Here is a 15,448-nt window from a genome sequence, read left to right as displayed (position 1 = left end):
CAATGGATTTGTGTAATTTGCAATGTCGTCCACTTCCCAGTGTACACCGGTCTATGTTGGACAGGATGTTTGAGCAGCTTTGACACACACGTTTGAAACTTGTTGAAAGACAGAATTGCTGAAGAAACTAAGCAGGTCTGGCAGCATCTTCTGGAATGAATGCAGTGTTAATCTTGCCGGTACAATGACGCTTCTACAAAGCTCCCACTTTCTCCAGCAATTTTGTATTTTTATTAATAGTACCCATATGTATGTGTTTAATTGAAAATTTGTGCTGTGCTTTTTCATTTCTGGATAAACTCAGCACGTCTCGCAGCATCTGCAGAGATAGAGAAACAATGCCAGCATTTCAAGTCCAGCGTGATGATTCTTCAGAGCTGGAAAGGATTGGAAAACGGGATTTTTAATTCCGTGACAGTGGTGGGGGATGGGTGAAGGGGAAATGAGGGTGTGGCAAAAGGTAAACGGGCTTTAAACGGTGATCGAGAAAATGATTGAAAGTGGATTTAAATTAATATGTGAATGGGGGAAAGGGGTTCTCTCTGCTGAGTATAAGATAAAGAAGACACAACACCACAAGGTCAGAGGGAGACCAGTTTGAAGAATATCGACGATGTAGTCTTGAAAAGACTTGGCCAGAGATATATTTTCACTGCAGAAATCATCACCCGCCCTTTAGACAAAGGAATTTAGGTGTTTGACTTCTTCTTGGCACTAGTAAGCGTTTCATGCTGGCTTAGAATTGTAACATGTAGAAAAACAAATCACAGTATGAAGTTTGTTTACCTGTCATTTTTAATATTGTTTCAAATTTGCAGTGCTTGTGTTTACATGCTTTATATTAAAGTTAGTATAAGGTGGAGTGTAGGAAGTTGATGGGTGACATTATAGACATTATCAAATCATGGGAGGCACGGATAGGGTGAATAGGCAAGGTCTTTTCGAAAGGATAGGTAGGTTCTAACATACAAGACATAGACTTAAGTTGAAAAGGGGCAGACTTAAAAGGGACAAAGGGGCAAACTTTTCACGCAGAGAATGGTGTGCATATGGAATGAGCTGCCAGAGAAAGATTGTAGATGCAATTCCAGCTGCAAAATTTGAAACACATTTGGTCAAACATATGAATGGGAAACCTTTAGCGGCATATGGGCCAAATGCAAGCAAATGGGATTAATTTAGTTTGGAAAACCTGGACAGCATGAACAAGTTGCATCAAACAGTCTATTTGTGCGCTATATGACTGTATGAATCTAGAAAGTGAGGAAAAGAAAAAGTACAAAAAGATATGATGTAAGCAAACTGGTAAGAAATATAAAAGCAAGCATCAAGAGCTTTTCAGAGTATATAAAAAATCACGATGAGTGTGTGACATTTGGTAGAAATAAAGTCAGGAAAGCATATTGACGACATTTGGAGGGTGTGACTTGGGAAGTGGCTACTGGGAACACGCAGATAATTTGCACCAGTATTTTACATTGTTCCTCACAGGCGAAGCCACTGCAAGTATTTCAATGATATAAACAAAATGGTCATTGAAGGGAACTTCTTGAACTGTCTCTAACAAAAGGAACAAGGTTTTTAATAAACACATATGATTAACGGTAAACAGGTCAGCAGTAAATCATAGCTGATTTTAATAGAAAAAGGTCACAGAGTGACTGGTGCCTTTTTGTGAAATATTTCATAATTCCCTGGATTACAGGAGTGTTCCAGCCAAACTGGAGAACATCCAATGTATTCATGAAAGGAGTAAGACTGAAAGCAGGACCCTTTTTAGCCGAACCGTTATTGCTGGGAACCTGCTGGAGTGTGTTATTCAGGAAGGAATCGCAGGATATTTGGAAAAGCTTCACGCAGTGTCAGCATGGTTTTGTGAAAGGGGATCTATATTTTGCCTGTAAAATCATGCAAAGATTTTCTGCGGATCCCTGAGAATGTGTCAAGTGGACTTGAAGAAGGGGAACTGGTAGATATGAGACGTTCCAGAGATTTTCAACAACATATCCCATAATAAATTTTCTTACAAGACAGGAGTTCATAGTATGGTGGATAATGTATTACCATGGAGTGACGATTGGTTTACACATAGAAATCGGAGAATCAGGATTCATTGATCTTTATGATAAAGACATATCTACTGGATTTCCAAAAACATCAGTCTGATGGCAACAGTTGTTTACAGTCTATATTGATAACCTGACCGCGAGTACTGAGAGCAATATATATCCGAGCTTCAGGATGACACTTACAACCAAAATGCAGGCAATTTGATGAAGAGGACTAAAACTAACAAGCAGTACAAAGAGATTTGAGTGTTCCGTGCATGAAATGTAACGTCAGCATGCTGATGCAGCAAGTAACTAGGTTAATTCATCAGGTCGGTTTCGGGGATGAAAGGGTTGAATAATTGAGTACATCTAAAATGGAGAAGCGATTATTCATTGTGGTTCAAATGAATGAGGGTAATATTACTGAAACGTACAAGATACGGAGGGATCTTGACAAGGTAGATGTTGAGAATGGGGTTCCACACCTCGGTAGAATATCAAACGTGGAGACACAGATAAAGAATAAGGGATATCCATTTCAAACTGAGATGCAAAAAAGTCTTTTCTCAGAAGGTAGTGAATGACTGGAATTCCTTAACCCAGAGAATGTGAAGGCTGGGTCACTGAATGAATTTCCATACGGCATTCATTGTTTTTTGAGATATTAGAGCGTTGAGAGATACAAGGGGTTAACAGGAAAGTGGGGTTGAGACCTGGAGTAGATCAACCATGTTCTTATTGAATGACAGTTCAGACTTAAGGGGCCGAATAGCATACTCTTGTTCATATTTATTCTGTTCTCATGTTATGCTTTTGGAAATTCATAAATTAATTTCCTGGAAGTTGCGTTGTACATTTTCCAAGTATATTTCCAAAACTGCTCCTAACCATCGAAGTGGCCTCGATCTGCTCCTGTATTGCAGTTCTGAAGGGCTGAATGGAACACCAGAACACAGGGCTGAGGGACAAGTGTGGGCTATTCGGCCCTTTGACACTACTACACAGGAAATAATGTCATGGCTCATCTCACTATGGTGCTGCACTTTTTTGTCAACCCACCATTCTCCCTAATTCACCTGTCTATCCCCCAATATCCCTGAATCACCTGTCAATATTCCATTATCCCTGATTCACCTGTCAATCCCCCATTATCCCGATTCACCTGTCTATCCCCATTATCACTGATTCATCTGTCAATCCCCCATTATCCCTGATTCACCTGTCTATCCCCATTATCACTGATTCATCTGTTAATACTCCATTATCCCTGATTCACCTGTCTATCTCCCATTAACCCTGATTTATCTGTCTCGCCCCATTCGCACTGATTCACATGTCAAACTCCCATTATCCCTTATTCACCTGTCTATCCCCATTAACCCTGATTAATCTGTCTATCCCTATTAACCCCGATTCACCGTTCAATACTACATTATTCCTAATTCACCTGTATATCCGCCATTATCCATGAGTCACCTGTCAGCACCCCATTATTCCTGTTTCACTGTCAATCCCGATTACCCATGATTCACCTGACAATCCCACATTATCACTGATCCACCTATCTTTTCTCCATTATCCCTGGTTCACTTGTCTATGGAAATTCAAACAAAGTCAGCCTTTATATGATATAAAGCTTCAGCGGTCTTCAATTTCTGTGAAGGAGAATTGTCACTTGAAAGAATTCCCACTTTATGAATTTCTCCTCACTTCGTTTTTGACTGAGATTGGAGGATGTCACTGTTTCCTTTTGTGGTCCTGCACTACTCAAATCAAATTTTAAATGTAGCCAGGTTAATGACATGGTCGATTATAAAGGTCTCAGACTGGGTCAGGTTCAGTGATAGTAACAAGTTAGACAGAACTCTTTAGTCAGCCATATGTAACAATAGAAAAAATAGAGCAGCTTGATGGATCTATGTTTAGCACTGCTGCCTCATATCACCAAGGAGCTCACACTCTGTGTGGAGTTTGAACGTTCTCCACGTGTCTGTGTGGGTTTCCTCCTAGTTCTCTAGTTTACTCCCATAATCCAAAGATGTGCAGCTTGGAGTGGATTGGCCATGCTAGATTGTCCATAGTGCCTAGGGATGTGTAGATCAAATGGGTTAGTCATGGGAAATGCAGAGTTACATGGATAGGGTAGGGGCGCAGGTTTGGATGAGATGCTGTTTGATGGGTCAGTGTGAACTCGATGGGCAGAGTGTCCTGCAACCACACTGTCGAGGTTCTATGACAATGACAACAAGTTGGACTATACCAACACCCAGTGGGTATCTACCTGATCCACAAGGTTTTGTATACTTCATTAAGATCAGCTCTCATTCCAAGAGTAGCCTGTTAAAGCCTCCATAAATAAGCCCTTTGTCCCTGGAATATGCGAAGTGAAACATATCTGAATCGCAACCAACATAATTATATCTTTTCTCCGGTAAGGAGGCAAAAACAACTTCACACACAGATGTCGTTAATTTTTGTTTTCTCAGTGTTGTGAGTCTTGGGACTATCTTCCCCGCAGAGCATTGGAAGCAGGGAAATTGAATACTTCTGAGACACAGACAAAAGTTTCAGAAATAATAACGGTGTCAAGGATTATCGGGGAATGGGCAGTAATGTGCAGTGTGGGGGAAATGCTGACAGTGGTCCAAAAATCACACTGCTCCAGAAAATCTAGACAAGGCAAAAGAAAATTATAAGATAGGTAAAATTTTAAAATGTTAACAGTGATATAATAGAGTTTTAAACGATCATGGGGCTGCCCTGTCATTACAGAGAGACCACTCATGGTGATTTTCCCTGAGGGTTAACACACCCCGGGTCATGGGGTGAGATTGAGAGAGCTTCCCCTTCTTGTAACCTCTGTCAGTGTGAGGAATTGAACCTGCGCTGGTGACCTCCCTTTGCATCATAAACCAGCCGTCCAGGCAATTTTGCGGGAACTGTATGACCAATGCAGACTGAACCAATCACAGACAAAGGGCAAGAAAAACTTTCATCACGAGGAAAAAGGTACAATACAGAATACGGTCAAGATAATGGCTGAGGGTTAAAAAAAATCTCTGCTAGTAATTGTATTTCAGAATGCGACAAGTACTTAGAAGCTGTCTTTGGCTGAGCACAATAATGTGAGACAAGTGAAATAACCAGAATTGCTAATTGTGATTGGATATCAAAAAACATAAAATAAGTGTTTCTTTTCATTGATCTGTGTAAAATGTACTTATCGTTATAAAGCTGATGGAATATATTGTTAGGAGAGTCCGTTCCCATGGGAAATGCCCTCGAACAGGCGCTTGAAGAAAACCAGGGGCAATGTCCCTAAGTGTCGTCTGCTCTGTCACAGGAATCCAGGGGTTTCAATAACTGCAATTTCCTGTAACATGGAGCGAAGATCAGCCGCGATCTTATTAAATTCTAGAGCTTGTTGAAGGTCTGAATGTTGTCATGATGAATTTGAATTGTATGTGATTTTAAAAACGTATATCTTTACTCCTTCCCCTAAAGTGCTATGTAGTGGGGCATTGACATTTTCCTGAAAATGGGAATTATTTGGAACATTATCTGAAACAATCAATAATCGGCACTCTTTGGAACATTCTATCACCATGTGGAGGTATTTCAAAGGCGAGAGAGAGAGAGAGAGGAGTGGAACATGCGCTTTGTTCGTGGGAAAGTGTTAATACAGATATACATTGAGTGAAGGAGCAGAGAGAATAAGGTGAACCTTGTCCTAACAGAGCAGGGAACGTTAGTGATGCGTGTCTTGTATTGCTGGACATTTCTTCAGACCGCAGATACTGCACGAAGTTGAGTGGTAAGCCCAGACCAAACTCGGTTGTTCTGGTAATGTGGCCGTCTATGGGAAGAGAATGGTTCCCCTCTGTTCTAACCCATCCATCTGGAATTCTCTGGTCCTGTCGAGAATTCATTGTACAATTGCCACTTACCTGCCAAGCCCCGGGTAAACTGAGCAGAGCAGCTCCAAACTGAGAAAGGTCAACTGTGTGCCCATTGTCCTTTTAAAGATGCTGCCATTACCTTGGATCTTGGACTATCCAGGGACATCAGGGCGACTGTGAGTACCTCCAGCCTTGATGAGTGCGCGAATCAAGCTAGCACTAAATGAGAAGGACACCACGAGGTGAGGTAGGTAATTACTGAGGTGAGTTCTATAAGATAGCACCAGGAAACTTGCACGGCCTCGGACAGACGATCCCTCTATCACACTCAATAAAAAATTCACGGAGAAAAATTATTGTTACATTCACCTCAATGAATTGTAAACTCTGCTGCGCAAACTCACATTTAAAGAGGTGCAGAACAAATGCTCATCAATTCGTCCATCATCTGAATTCACACTAATATCCTCTTTCAGAGAATACTGGCTCAAATTGCAAAACGTCAAAATACGTTAATTCAACATTCCGAAGCCGGAGATCTTCCATGAAATTGTCTCTCAGACTCCGTTTCTTTTTTTTTACAAAATATTTTGTTTGTTGGCATTTATACTGATTGCCCCGACAATTTGGAAAGGCAAGGACTGATTAGGGATAGTCAACATGGCTTTGTGCGTGGGAAATCACGTCTCACAAACTTGATTGAGTTTTTTAAGAAGTAACAAAGTGCATTGATTAGGGCAGAGCGGTCGATGAGATCTATATGGACTTCAGTAAGGCGTTCAACAAGGTTCCCCAATGGAGACTGATTAGCAAGGTTAGATCTCATGGAATATAGGGAGAACGAGTTATTTGGTACAGAACTGGATCAAAGGTAGAAGACAGAGGGTGGTGGTGAAGGTTGTTTTTCAGATTGGAGGCCTTTGACAAGTGGAGTACCACAAGGATCGGTGATGGGCCCTCTACGTTTTGTAATTTACATAAATGATTGCGATGCGAGCATAAGAGGTTCAGTTAGTAAGTTTGCTGATGACACCAAAGTTGGAGGTGTAGCAGTCAGTGAAGTGGGTTAACTCAGATTACAACAGGATCTTGCTCAGATGGGCCAATGGGCTGAGAAGTGGCAGATGGAATTTAATTCAGATAAATGTGAGTTGCTGCATTTTGGGAAAGCAAATCTTAGCAGGGCTTATACACTTAATGGTAAGGTCCTAGGGAGTGTTGCTGAACAAAGAGATCTTGGAGTGCTGGTTCGTGACTGCGTGAAGGTAGCATCGCTGATAGATAGGATAAAGAAGAAAGCGTTAAGTATGCTTTCTTTGATTGGTCAGACTATTGAGTACAGGAGTTGGGAGGTCATGTTGCGGCTGTACAGAACATTGATTAGGCCACTGTTGGAATATTGCATGCAATTCTAGTCTCCTTCCTAACAGAAAAATGTTGTGAAACTTGAAAGGGTTCAGAAAAGATTTACAATGATGTTGCCAGGGTTGGAGGATTTGAGCTTTCGGGAGAGGGTGAACATGGGACTGTTTTCTCTGGAGCGTCAGAGACTGAGGGGTAACCTTATCGAAGTTTATAAAATTGTGGGGGGCATGGATAGGGTAAATAAGCAAATTCATTTCCCTTGTGCCGGGGAGTCCAGAACTAGAGGGCAAAGGTTTAGGGTGAGAGGAGAAAGATATAAAAGAGACATATGGGGTATCTATTTCACAAAGACAGTGGAACGGGTATGGAATGAACTGCCAGAGGAAATGGTGGAAGCTGGTACTATTGCAACAGTTAAGAGGTATTTGGGTTGTTGTACGAATGGGAATGGTTTTGAAGGATATGGGCCGGGAGGTGGCAGGTGGGACTAGATTGGGTTGGGATATCAGTTCAGCATGGACGGGATGGACCAAAGGGTCTGTTTCCATGCTGTACTTCTCTATGACTCTATCAGCCTATCTGATCTGGCATTGATTTTCACACTCACAGCATCCTTTGTCATGGCAGAATGAATCTGTAAAAGGATGTGAGCTGCACATCCTGTCACAACCAGCAATGGGATGCAAGTTTCCCGGCGCGTTGCAGTGATCTAACACAGTGTTACTGAGCAATGCACTGCGGTGGTGTAACAGCTCTACATGCACGGGAGGGTAACTGCACCAGGTTTACAGATCAACTAACTGTTATTCACTGCACAGCTCCTCATACGAAACAGATGCCTTTTTCATGTTTAAAGCGCAAGACATCGGTATGGGCTGCATATATTCCCATGCTGGACCGACCTTTTCATCTGGGTTGTTGAATCAATGCACCAATGTGGTGTGTAGTGCTCCCCAAGTTAGAAAGATAACTAGAGGACTGGTGAGAGCTGCACAGTACCCCGTCCTGGACAGATTGCAACGTTTTACTGAGCCTGGGCTGCACAGTGCTGTGCTGAGCAAACATCTAATCTGGGCTTATACGTCTCTGGGTGGGACCTGTGATTTGAATTGAGTATCCGATATAATTCCTGATTGAGCTATCATTCTTCCTGCATGGCGCATTCCGCTGTCAAACCACCAATGTGTTGTCCATAAAGTGATTATCCAATTAAAACATGATTATATTTCCGTTTTGCTATGCACTCGAGCAAATACCCCTCACAATATATGATGAAGGTAGTCTTGATCTGAACATTTTCTTATTTTAAAGGTAAATGTGAGGTACTGTGCTGCAGATGCAATCCGCTTCGTCAAAGTATCCGACTTTCTTCAAAACACAATTTATTTAATCTGTTCTATTATAACAAATCAAGAGGAACTAGGTATAACTTAATTCTACTGGAAACCATAACAGAATAGTAGGTAATCTAACTACTAAACAATAACTGCTCCAATATAGTAACATCGTACAAGCACCCACTTGTCAAAAAACGAGTTCAGTGAACAGATTGCCTCACATGCAGTTCTCCTATCCAGGAGGAAAGAACATCAAAAGACAATTCTGAGATGAATCTCAGAGAGAGAGTGTACTGCCTTCTTGCACTGCCAAGACCCCAGCATTAACTGACGAAGGGTAATACTAAGAAATCTGGTTCTGTGACAGCTTGACTATCACTCAACAGGACCAGGCCGCGGCTGCAAGGACCACAAGGAAAGGACTGTTTCTATAGCGTCTATGGAATTGTAGTAGTTTCTCAAAAATGCCTAACCCCATCTAAGCCATTAAATAATGGTTAGATAAATGCTAAAGTTAAACACAAATTAATAAAACGAAAGAATGCCGCAGGCCTGGTGAACAGACACAGACGGCTTCCGGAGCCAAGCACTTCCTACCCTGCCAGAACACAGTATAATCATCGAGCTAGTGAAGAGAAAGCGTCATTTCTCTCCCTCGCCTCTAACTTTACAATTGGAAATGTGTCATTTATCCAGTTGTAAACGATGTCAAAATCCAACACACATTAAGCTTTTTTGTGATATATAAGCAATGTAGTGAAATGAGTTAACTGGAGCTGTTTGTTCAGTGACTGTGATTTATGCCATCTCCTTTTACCCTAAATATGCCACTGGAGAGATTCATTCAATAAAACACTGAAGTTTTCCAGCAATGGATCATAAACTGAGAACATAAGTCTGGAATGTTCCAACAATAGATTAGAATCTGAGACAATTCGACTGGAATATTCCATCAATGCACAAGAGTTCGTCTGATAATGTTTGTCGAGTGACCCGACACAAAACTGAAAACAACTAGTCTGATAAGAGGCCTATGGAGTTCAACCTGGAAAAGTGCGAAGTCATTCTGTTTGCAAGCTCGAATGTGAATACTAACACAGGGTTAGAAGCAGGATTTTTGGCTGTGTGGAAGAACAGAGGGATCTTAGGGTCCATGTCCACAGATCCCTCATTGTTGCAACCAAGTTGATATGCTTGTTAACAAGAGGGTATGTAGGTTAGTCTGATCTGAGAGTCGGATAAAGTATCAGCGCAACATCGAGGGTCAAATGACCTGTACTGTGTTGTACTGTCCTATGTTCTATGTTCTATGAAAGTATTTAACGAGGCTGTAGATGCATTTTGACCTGTCAGAGAGGTGAGGGCAATGAAGAATCGTGCATTAAAGTGGATTTGAGAACGATAGCGGATCAGCCATGATCTTCGTGAAGGGCAAGGCAGGCTTGGAGGGTGAATGACATGCTCCTGCTTCTGATGTTCTCACATGCTGTTATTGGAATGTCAGTGGGTGTTATTTACCTGGAAGGTTTGTTATTGAATGAAGCATTCAAGGAGAGGATTTTCTGAACCATGTCTGGGTGATGTATGGGGGTTGTATTCACAGTGAATCTGAGTCTACAACGTGATCAACTAATGAAGCACATGTTGCAGTGAGGGGAAGATCTGTAAAGACAGATGCGAGGCCTCTTTCATACCAAACTGGATTTTCCAACTATTTTTCCAAGCTAGATCAATTCGTTGGGACAGTGTTGTGGGGCTGAATAGTCTTCTCTGTTTATGTGCACCAAGTGATAGCAGTACATGGTCTCCAATTGCTTCTGTCTAGCAGGTTTGGTGCCGGGTGGGAACTGAATGGAACATGGGACTGAGGAGCAGAAGTGGGTCATTAGACACTTTGAGCATTCTCCACTAGGGACTAAGATTGTGGATGATCAGGTTGTGGTCTCAGCTCCACGTTCCTGTCTGCATCCATTATCCGTGACTCACTTCTCTATCAAATGTTTAACTAACTTAGCTTTGAATAAATATAAACAAAGAGGCACCTCAAACAACTGAGGAAGAGTTTGAAAGGCCCTTTTCAGATTTTTTTTCTCATCTCATTTGTAGAAATAGGGAGTCATACAGCATGGAAACATTTCCTTTATTCCAGCTTGCCCACATCAACCAGACATCCCAAACTGATCTCGTCCCATTTGGCCCATATCTATCTGACACATTCCTATTTATGTACCTATCCAGATGTATGTTAAACATGTAACTGGATGGGTTTTCACCACTTTCTCTGAGAGCACATTCCATGACCGCACCACCTTCTGCGAGAAACATTTACCCCGAAGGTCCATTCTAAATCTTTCCCCTCTCACCTACAACCTATGCCGTCTAGTTCTGGACTCCCCTAGCCTGGGTAAATGATCTTGACCATTCAGACTGTCCATGCACTTCAGGATATTACAAACCACTTTTTATGGCACACCTCAGCCTCCGACAGTCCAGGGAGAAAAACCTCAACCTATTCATCCACTCCCTGAAGCTCCAACCCTCCAGTACATGAAAATTCTTGTAAATCTTTACTATACCCTCTCAATATCTTCCCATCAGCAGAGCCTACCAAATTGTGCGCAATATTCATAAAGTGTCCTCACTAGCATCCTTTAAAGGTGCAACATGCCACCTCAACTCCTATATTCAATACTCTGACCGATTAAGTTAAGCATGCCAACCGTGTTCTTCACCACCCTGTCTAACTGCAACTCCACTTTCAAGGAAGTATGAATCTGTAACCGGAGGTCACTTTTTTCGGCAACATTCCCCAGGGCAATACCCTGCTTTAATTTACCACAATGTAAATCCTCACAAATATCTAAATTAATATCCACCTGCCAATTCTTCGCCCTTTGATGGTCAAGCGTGCCGTTGTAATATGAAATAATCTTACTCACTGTCCACTGCACCACTTTTCTGATGTTATCTATACACTTACTAAACATGCCTCCGAAATTCACATCCAAATCGTTTTGATACATGATGAAAAGCAGTGAGCTCAGCACTGATTCTTTCAGCACACCACTGGTCACAGGCCTTCAGTCTAGAAAACAATCCGTTACCTTCATTCTGATTTTGTATCCAATTGGTTAGCTTTCCCTGGATTCCATGTGATCTAACCTTAGTAATCTGTCTATGACGAGGAACCATACTAAACGCCTTGCTGAAGTATAGTGAAACAGAGTATACCATAGTGCCTTCGTCAAACTTCTTTGTCGCCAATTCAATAGACTCAATCACATTAAGAGACATGATTTCCATTGCAGAAAGCCACGTTAACTATCCCTAAGCAGTACTTATTTTTTTCTAATTGTATGTAAATCATATTCCTCAGAATTCCTTCCAACGACCGAACCTATACTGACGTTAGGCACAGTGAATCGATAAATACATGTGTTTTTCGATCACTATCCCCTTGTATAGTTCCAATAATCCACTGGTTATAAACGCAATTAAATAGGATACAGAATTGGCTCAAAGGTAGAAGACGGGGGTGGTGTTAGAGGGTTGCTTTTCAGACTGGAGGCCTGTGACAAATGGAGTGCCACAGGGATCGGTGCTGGGCCCTCTACTTTTTGTCATTTTCATAAATAATTTGGGTGCGAGCATAAAAGGTACAGTTAGTAAGTTTTCTGATGACACCAAAATTGGAGGTGTAGTGGACAGCGAAGAGGGTTACCTCAGATTACAACAGGATCTGGACAAGATGGGCCAATTGGCTGAGAAGTGTCAGATGGAGTTTAATTCAGATAAGTGCGAGGTGCTGCATTTTGCGAAAGCAAATCTTAGCAGGACTTATACATTTAATGGTAAGGACCTAGGGTGTGTTGCTGAACAAAGATACCTTAGAGTGCAGTATCATAGCTCCTTGAAAGTGGAGACGCAGGTATACAGGATATGGAAGAAGGCGTTTGGCATGGTTTCCTTTATTGGTCAGAGTATTGAGTACAGGAGTTTGGAGGTCATGTTGCGGCTGTACAGATCATTGGTTAGGCCACTGTTGCAATATTGCGTGCAATTCTGGTCTCCTTCCTATCGGAAAGACGTTGTAAAACTTGAAAGGGTTCAGAAAAGATTTACAAGGATGTTGCAAGGGTTGGAGGATCTGAGCTACAGGGAGAGGCTGAACAGTTTGGGACTGTTTTCCCTGGAGCGTCGAAGGCTGAGGGGTGACCTTATACATGTTTACAAAATTATGAGTGGCATGGATAGGATAAATAAGCAAAGTCTTTTCTCTGGGGTGGGGGAGTCCAGAACTAGAGGGCATCGGTTTAGGGTGAGAGGGGAAATATATAAAAGAGACCTAAGGGGCATCTCTTTCACGCAGAGGGTGGTACGTGTATGGAATGAGTTGCTAGTGGTGGAAGCTGGTACAATTGCAATATTTAAGACGCGTTTGGATGGGTATATGAATAGGAAGGGTTGGGAGGGATATAGGCCGGGTGCTGGCAGGTGGGACTAGATTGGTTTGGATATCTGTTCGGCATGGACGGGTTTGACCAAAGGGTCTGTTTCCATGCTGTACATCTCAATGACTCTACAACGAGGTTGGTGATATGACCGGTGATACAGTTCCCAGAGTGTGTCAGAGCCTGTGTTAGGAAGAAGTCAGGCAGATTTCCTTAATCTCCGAAAATAATACGTTTATAACCAAGCAAAGGTACTCAAACTATGATGGAAAAAAGAATGATGAGTGGGTGTAACAAATATTTTCATTCATATTTCCCTCTAATAATACTATGGAACACATAAACACCCATTCGCGGGCTCGCGCACACACACACATATATGTATGTAAGTCTGCTAACATGCTGAAAATCAAAATCGCTGCAAAGTTACATTGAAAGACTTTGTCCAAGTATTATTCGAACTCATGACAAAAGGGAAAATGAGAGTTTGGCCCAAATTTTGTTCTATTTGTAGAGTCATAGAGTTGTACAGCATGGAGATAGGCCAATTGGCACAAACTGGTCCTTGCCGACCAAAATGTCCATCCACGCTAACCCCATTTCCCTGCACTTGTCCCATATGCTTCTGAACCTTTCCTATCCATCTACTTTTAAATGTTGTTAATGTAAATGCCTCAACCACTTCCACTGGCAGCTCTTTCCATATGCGTAACACCCTTTGAATAAAAGTGGTTCCCATCAGGTTCTCTTTCATTCTTTCATCTCACTAGCTTGCCCAACCTCTCCCTGTAACTCAGATCACTGAGTACTGGCAACATCCTTGTAAATTTCTTCTGCAATCTTTCCACTTAAATAACATCCTTCCTCGAGCAATGTGAGCAAAACTGAACACAACACGACAAATGTGACCTCACCATCGTCGTATATAACCATAACATGACTTTCCAATTACTAGTCTCCATGCCCTGACTTATGAATGCAAGTGTGCACTGTCCTTGTGTCCACTTTCAGAGAACCGTGCATCTGAACTGCAAAGTCCCTTTATTCCACTGTAGTCCATCATGGCCGTACTATTCACAGTAACTCCTACCTTGATTTGATTTGCCAAAATGCATTAAACTCCACTTGATGTTTACCTGCCCACTTCCACAGCTGATCAAGGTCCTCCTGCAATTTCAGGTAAACTTCTTCACTGACCATGATACTTCATATTTTAGTGTCCTCCAACAAATAACTAACCATGCCTTTTACATTCTCATCCAAATCATTTATATAGATAGCAAACAGTAATGGTCCCAGCACCGACCCCTGAGGCCCTCCACTAGTCACAGGTCTCCAGTCCGACAACATCCCACCAGCATTATACACTTTTTTCCGACATTCAAACAAATTGTGTTTACAAATTGCCTGCTCCCTCTGGATTCCTTGTGATCGAACCTCACACAGCATCTTACCATGTGGGACATTATCAAATGCCTTACTGAAATCCATATAGACTACGTCTACCACCCTGCCCTCATCAACCTTCCTGGTCACTTCATCAAGGAACTCAGACAAATTTGTGAGGCATGATGTCCCACTCACAAAACCATGCAATCTTTCAGATGTATGATTATTAAAATAAATGATAACTATTGCTAACAACTTCTTGTGTTTACAAATGCATGTATATCTCATCTCTCAGAATTTTCTCAACTAAGGTATCTATCACAGGCTTACTGGTGGATAGATTTCAGGTTTTTCTTCGCTTCCCTTTTTGAATAAGGGCTTAGCTTTCACCACCCACCAGACTTTTGGGACCTCGACCATGCCTAGCTATAATGCAAAAATATCAGAATGGTTCCTGGTAGTTTCTTCTCTAGCCTCCAGCCGTGTTCCTTTATACATTTAGTGAGGGCCAGGAGATTTATTCACTTTCATACATTCTAATACATCCAACACATCCTCTACTCTGATATTGACTGTCGCAGATATACCACCATTACTTCCCTAAGCTCCCAAGTCTTCATGTCTTTCTCCATGGTACACACAGAGAAAAAATATTCATTGAGAACCTTGCCCATCTCCTGTGGTTCTACATATACATGGCCACAAATACTGTGGTTCTTGAGAAGTCAAATTCACACTGCAGTGATTCACTTTTTTTTGATATATAGAAATAACATCTTTGGATTCACACTAATTTTCTCAGTCAAGGCTATCTCATATACCCTTTTTCGCCCTCCTGATTGCCTTCTTCAGTAACTTCCTGTATTCCACTGTACACCTCCAGGGATTCCCTTGTCCTCAGCTGCTTGGATCTGAGCCAAGACTACTTTATTTTGTGAAAGCCTCAATATTTCTTC

Source organism: Chiloscyllium plagiosum, chromosome 10 (assembly GCF_004010195.1).
Source record: "Chiloscyllium plagiosum isolate BGI_BamShark_2017 chromosome 10, ASM401019v2, whole genome shotgun sequence".
In the NCBI taxonomy this organism is placed as follows: domain Eukaryota; kingdom Metazoa; phylum Chordata; class Chondrichthyes; order Orectolobiformes; family Hemiscylliidae; genus Chiloscyllium; species Chiloscyllium plagiosum.
This window is presented reverse-complemented; position numbering follows the sequence as displayed.